The sequence below is a fragment of the Callospermophilus lateralis genome, chromosome 3 (assembly GCF_048772815.1).
Source record: "Callospermophilus lateralis isolate mCalLat2 chromosome 3, mCalLat2.hap1, whole genome shotgun sequence".
Classification (NCBI taxonomy): domain Eukaryota; kingdom Metazoa; phylum Chordata; class Mammalia; order Rodentia; family Sciuridae; genus Callospermophilus; species Callospermophilus lateralis.
In genome coordinates, this window is record NC_135307.1 from 184468789 (window position 1) to 184476167 (window position 7379).

The window sequence follows — 7379 nt, forward strand, 5'->3', positions numbered from 1 at the left end:
GGGATTTCGCCAGCTGCTCAAAGTGTGGCCTGGGAACCATCAGCATCACCATCCCAGGGAAGCTGGGTAGAAAGGGACACTCTTAGAGTCAGGCATAGTTAGTGCATGGGAAGGCTGAGGCAGGAGGATTGCAAGTTGAAGGCCAGCTTCAACAACTTAAGTCCTGTCTCAAAATAAACAAATAAAAAGGGGTTGGATACAACTCAGTGGTAGAGTGCTCCTGGGTTCAATCCCCAGTACTGGGGAAAAAATGAGAAGAAAATAAATGAACAATCTCAGACCCCATTCTAGGTCTCTGGAGCCACTATCAGAATGTGTGTTTTAACAAGATCCCCCAGGCATTCCGAGTCCACAGCACAGGTTGAGAAGACTGAGTGCCCTGCCATGAAGGGAAGAATTCATTGTTGGAGTTCAGTTGAGAGTCCAAGACCAGAAAGGAGCAACAGCTGTGGTCTGGGTGGAAGATGGTGATGACAGTAGGGAAGACGGGAGACTCAGATTCAAGCTACATATGTTCAAGCAAAATTAGCTGGGCCTGGGCCAAACTTGGTGGCACAGGCCTATAATTTCAGCGCCTTGGGAGGCTGAGGCAGGAGGATAGCAAGTTCAAAGCCAGCCTCGGTAAAAGTGAGGTGCTAAGCAACTCAGTGAGACCCTGTCTTTAAATAAAATACAAAATAGGGCTGGGGGTGTGGCTCAGTGGTCCAGTGCCCCTGAGTTCAATCTTCTGCACACACACAAAAAATAAATAAATAAATAAATAAATTAGCTGAACCTGGGGCTGGATTGTCTATGGGAATGAGAGAGAGTCTAAAATAATCCTTTCTATATATTATCAAAGCTCCAGAGTCACTTTGTGAAGATCTCTCGGTATAATTCAGGATAAATATTTATGCTGCCATGCTGATAATGCCCTTGGCCCCAGCTACCCTGGAAGTTCTTTATCCAAACCATCCCGTTGAATCTGTCCAGATGCCCTGCAAAGCAGGAACTGTTTTCATTTTACAGGTAAGGACTCTGAGTCAGAGGGAACAACATGCCTGGCTCATACATTGTAAGTAGAATGCAGAACTGGGATTTGAATTTGAATTTAACTCTAGAATCTCCACCTAATCATCATCTCCTCATCCTGTCCTGACATTCAAGTATCTCTCCAAAATCAGCCCCACCGCTTCCCGGCATGTTCCTAAAACCCCTCAACCTGGATGACTTACAGTTAGTTAAAGGGAGTTCTTTGCTGTTCCCCTCAGTGCAAGGTTGAGTCTAATTTCCTTCCTCTGGCACCTGAGCTGGCCCGAGTGACTCACCAACTGATAGAACATGGCAGAAGCAATATCCCTGAACATGGAGTCTAGGTCATAGGAAGTCTTTAATTCCACTGGGATTATTAATTCCATTTTACATTCTTTCTTGGAGCCCTGAGCTGCTATAAGGGACCATCATCTTCCTAGAGAGCCCACATTTAGCCACTCTAGTTCACGGACCACCTGAGCCCTGCCCTTCAGCCAAGCCCACGCAGAAGTTGAATATGTTCCTGACGCCATGCTGGACCCTCCAGATCAGCTGGAAGCCTGACTTCAGTCAATACCATGAAGAACAGAAGTACCCATCCGAGCCCAGCCCCAACTCCTGGCCTACACAATTGTGATAGCTAGTGAGAGGGCTGTTCTTTTGAGCTGGAATGTTGGGGGTGAGGGGGCAATTTCATCCTAAAACCTGGAAAAACCCCTTTCCCAGATCCTAGGCTACTGGAATTCTGCCTTCTGGGCAGACTAGATACCCAGGAAAGCAGAGTCTGTGCTGAGGTCCCTGTGTGTCCTCCAGGCGCACTCTACCTTTTGCCACAGCTCTGTGCCCCCAGCCTTGCACTGTGGGTAACACCACAGGCCCCCTTGCCTCTGGCTTCTGGCTTTATTTAGTCAATGATGGGCACAGGCAGATTGGGCAAGAGGGAGGCAGAAGCCAGGTGTTTATTCTCTCTCCCTTCCTGCAGTCATGGGGGTGGTCATGGCTCTGCCATGGCTCTGGCTGATGGCAGGCCTTCCTCTCCATACAGTCCCCTCCCTCTCCAGGTCCCCTCCTGCCCTTTCTCCAAGGGTAAAGTTAGTTTTTTTCTTCCTTCCTTCCTTCCTTCCTTCCTTCCTTTCTAAACCAGCCCCCAGTTACTGTATGACCTGTTCTTTCCCTAAACTCTGTTCTCTGGAGTAGGATTTCCCCAGAAGCAGAGGCTGAGATACTTTGGAATGCAAATAGTTGACCTGGGAAGAAATCCCAGGACACACAGGAGGGATAGAGCAGGAATAAGACAGGGAGCGGAGGAAGCCAGTGGGCAGGTTACTGCCTCTGCTCCTGGAGCTCAGGGCCCAGTCAGTTCTGGGAGATGATGGACAATGTGTCTGAGTCACCCCAACTGAGGGGCCAGGAAGCTAAGGGCTTATCCACCCACTCTGGTATTTGCTTTGTGTAGTGCTGGGGATTGAACCCAGGACCTCCACATGTTGGGCAAGGACACTACCCTTGAGCTCCATCCCCAGGCCTGCTCTGTATTTCTAGGATTGCTTCCAGGGCACTAACTTCCTGGCACTTTCAGTGAGATCAGCATAACTGGCTAAGCTCACTCCCACAGCTGGTTAACACCTGAGGGGAGAGATAGATGATAGATAGATAGATAGATAGATAGATAGATAGATAGATGATAGATAGATAGATGATAGATAGATAGATAGATAGATAGATGATAGATAGATAGATAATAGATAGATAGATAGATAGATGATAGATAGATAGATAGATAGATGATAGATAGATAGATAGATGATAGATAGATAGATAGATAGATAGATAATAGATAGATAGATAGATAGATAGATGATAGATAGATGATAGATATTGAGGCTGAGGCATTAGCATAAGTAGCCATTGCCATGTAGCAGTGATGCCAAGGACACGAGAGCCTCTGGGTAGACACTGACTACCCACCACCCCTGGCCACACCTTTTAAAATAATTCCTTAATTAAATGTCCTCTTTTTTTGTTTTTGTTTTTGTTTTTCTTTTTCTTTTGTAGTGCATCACCTGGCTCCTACCAGGACCCTGGGTGAGACAAGCTGACCCTGAGTTACTGAGTTACATCACACACAGAGGGCACATGTCCACAGACAGCTGGAGGAGGGATGGAGACAGACACCTTCCCCAGATGTGTTATGCACACAGCATGAGTTGATCTAAGGAGGCATCAGAGCTATGTTCTCACACATGCAGGAATTCTAACTCACATAGCCTTCCTGAAAAATCTATTCTGAGATCTGATTCACTTTGACAGAACAAAACAAAGCAAGACAAAAACAAAACAGAAATAATGAATCCCAATGTGAAAGAATACAAGAACACCACAAAACTGGTCAGGAGTTCTCTCCAGAGAAACCAAGAACTCAGTTGCAATTGCAAGGATAGCTTTGGTAACACAGTACCAAGACAGCAAATGTAACTGTTAAAGTTTTGAAGGGGAAAAACTACATGAATTTTTTTTTTCTTTCAAGGAAGATACATTAGTGAGGGTAACCCTAGCTCCTGTAGCACAGAGAATATTACAAATAACCCCCACATGATGCACATAGAGTTCTTGCTGGGGTAACAATTCTGGGTGGGAGTCCTTGTCCTCTCAATCCTTCTGGGACCTCAGGCTGAGCCTGCAGCCTGTTGCTCAAGGTCACCCTGTCTGTGATCTTTATTCCATGCAGTCAAGGGGGAGAGAGTATCAGGGCTTGGGGAGACCCAGACTTGGAAGCCTTAGGTTTCACTCCAACCCACCACAGCTTGGGCACCTGGCCATGTGGAGTTGCAGGGGAGCCTGGGAAATGTATTCAGCACTCCCAGCAAACCCTGGGAGTGGGGGCACCTTTCCAGAGGAAGACTCTTGTTCCCTTCCCAAGAGACTTGGCATCACATTCCTTGCATCAAAATGTCACATGGCCTTGGCTAATCGTGATAGTCTCAGGGGTCCATTTTCTCTCCAGATCTCCTGCCCTAGTCTGGGGCCTGGTGGAGAGAAGAGTGTTTGTGTGTTGGAGAAATAGCAGGATGTAAGTGGGCAGTTCAGACCATCGTCCTGGGGTGCAGCAGAAGCCCTCATGGGCAGCAGGACTCCTGCTGCCTGGGTTAAGGGAGGGCAAGTTGATGCCTAAGGGTGAGGATTTCCAGGTGTCTGCAGTCATGCCTCCCCATCACACATGTTCATACAAAAGATCATAATAGCTATTATTTATTGAGCACCTGTTATATGCTGGTCACCCTGAGAGGGGATCACGTGTATGATCTCACACCATGATTAGCCCCATCACTGGGGGAAGAACCAAGGCTCAAAGTGGGCACAGCTGGTGAGAAGTGCAACCGGGGTTGGGTGTGAATGTGCTAGATGTCAGAGCCAGTGTGCTTGTTTTCTGTCAGCATCAGAAGAAAGCAGGTTAGGGTGGACAAGAGCCTGGTGGCAGGAAGAGGCATGGGCAGGCAGGAGTCCTGGGTTTGCATCCTGGCTCTGCTCTGGCTCCATGTGGCTGAGGGTGGGTCCCCTGTTTGTTCAGCTCACAGTCTCCTAGGCTGGCTCTGTTCCAGGCACTGACAATAGAGGGGAAACCCACTCGTTGCTCATGGTGCAGCAGGGAACCAGTTCCCCTTTTGACACAGTATGACTGTAGCTGAAAGCTCTGTCCCTGTCCCCAATGCCAATCAATGCCGATTTAATAATGAGGACACAGTTTTGAGAAAAAGGAAAAAGAAGGTTTATGGCTTTGCTAGCAAAGGAGAAACACAAGGGACTCCTGACCCAAAGGCTGTGACTCTCCTATCAGGGGGCACAGAGGGGTTTTAAAGGAACCTTAAGGGTTACATTCCAGGTGTGCTCTGGTAGGGGGTCCCAGGGCTCCCTGATGGTGGGATAGGATTCATTTGTGAATCTGGGAGATAGTCACTCCCCAGATCTCCAGCAGGCATCTCCTTCCTGTAGTGGGTGTGTGGGAGGGCAGTCAACTAGGGGAGGAAAAGGTGACCCTGTCTCCCTAATCTTGATAGGGAGTGGGGGAGGGGAGAAGAGAGAAAAAAGTATTTTTTTAAAAAATAAGCCTCAGAGCTATGAGGGCTACATTCAGAAAGTGAAAGGATCACTGTTCTGGGACATGGTTGTAAATATTTCCTCCTCCTTGTCTCTAGTGTTTTCCTCTATGAAACTGAGCAGGGTTAGGGGTCAAAGGTTGCAAACTCAAATGTTGACAGACAGGTACGGAATGCAGATGATCAGGAATCTCAGCTCCCCCACTCACAGCTCTGTGGCTTTCAGCAAATCCTTCTAAACCTTGGTTTACTCATCTGGGGAGTGGGGATAGCACATACTCATGCTAGCTCATGGGATAAGCCATAGATGTCCCCAATTCATGAATAACCTGTGGACATCCCTGGTTCATAAGATAACACATAGACAACTCTCTAGCAAGACCCTAGCTCCAAATTCAAAAAAAATAAAATAAAAAATTAAGTGCTAAGGGATGTGGCTCAGTGGTTAAGTGCCCCTGGTTTCAATTCCAGAAAAACAAAAACAACAAAAATTTGTACACCAGATAGTCCTTGAACCTGTGGACTCCATACACTTAAGGTCCCTGCTGATTCTCATAGGATGTCTCAATGAAAAGACAACAGAGAGATTGTCCTTCAACTCACATCTCAACTCACATCAGGATTAGCATCACTGGCACACAAGAGAGACCCTCCAAAGGATAGTAGTAAAAACAAGATAGAAGTGTATTTCTCTGACATATTAAAGATGCCCAGAGACAGCCACACAGGGCTGGTAGGGCAACCCCATGAAGATGGCACCTTCCATCTCTCTGCTGTGATTCCTGTGTGCAGCCACTCTCCTCATTGTCCAGTATGGCTGCCGGAGCAGTGGCCATCACATTTGCTGTTCAGAGATCAGAGTGGAAGAAGAGGAGAAGCTGCTATGCCTCTCTGAAAGCTCCAGGTCCCTAGATTTCTTTACAACTTCTACTTGTAAAATCACATGGCCCAAATAATTGCAAAGAGACTGGGAAATGTCTTTCAGCCGGAAAGCAAGGTACCCAGATAAAAAGGGAGGCTCTGTTACTAAAGAAGAGAACAGTAGATAGATATTGGAAGGCCACCAGCCATTTCTGCCACATTAAGTAACCCAGAGGGTGAGGAGGGATGTGTGGATAAGTGGAAGGCTGGTTAATAGGACACCAGGTGCTGCTCTCCGTGTCACCTGTTCATGCTTAAGTCTTTGAGCCTCCTTGTGACCCAGAGGAGAAGAGTAAGAGAGCAAAACCGAAAAGGCCATCTGAGTGCTAAGGAGCTGAATGTGCCAGCCAGTCCTGAGCCCTGTGTGACCATCACCTCAGATTACCCTTCCAGACTCTCCAGCCAGGGGGTCCCTGCCATGGTGGGGAGGGGTTTCATCGTGTCTGTGCCAACTGGGGTAGGGGACCTAGATGTCCAATTGCTCCCGGAGTGTAGTCCTGCCCACACCTCAAGGTCCTGGTCCCTCCAACCTCTGAACCTCTCTGGGGTTCTTCAAGCTGTCTTGGGTCCCAGTGGTTCTCCTCACAGTCAGGGGCCAACCTCCTCTGTCCCTTGCCAGTCCCCCTTACCATCTGCTTCCTAGCATCCAGAATTTGGTTGCTTTCTCTGGTTGGGTGTTACGGGCTCGCATGTCATCTTTGTCCTGGTAGATGAGCATTTCCAAACATCTGGATGTGTCATTTTCTTGGAATTCCAGAGGAGAGTGCACATAGATAAATGTGTGCAATCTGCCACTTGGAACCAACAGCCTTTAGCCTGAGCCCTTGACTGGGGATCCCTCAGCCCCAGGATGGTGTCACAGTCCTCTCTCCACGTACCTTCCTTCCTGGCTCTGGTAGCCCCTGGGGGCCCTCAGCACACAGAACTTTTTCTTCCCCTCTAGACCAGGCATAGTTCTGCCCAGCTCCTGCGCATCCTGCATCTCAAGGGCAGGGCCTTAATGGGACTGGGCAGGTCTCAGGACGGTGGGTCTAAGTCCATGGCCTGGCTCACTCCTCAGATGTCAGTTTGGGCTTTAGTGAGTTCAGATTCAAAGCTGGACATGACAGTGATTCCTAAATTAGGATAACAGAGTTAATCTCCCTGCAAATGTATATTCCCACTGTAGTTAGATGGAGTCTGAGGTCAGTGCTCCAGGGGAGAGCCTGCCGGATTCCCACCTGTCCTCCAGAACCTCTTAGCAACTGCTGAGCAGGAGACAGATACTGCCCTGGGGTGCAGCCAGCACAGCGGTCCTCCTCGGGAATTCCTCCCTGTGTCTGGGTTAAGGGCCTGCTGGAGACCTGCCCGTAT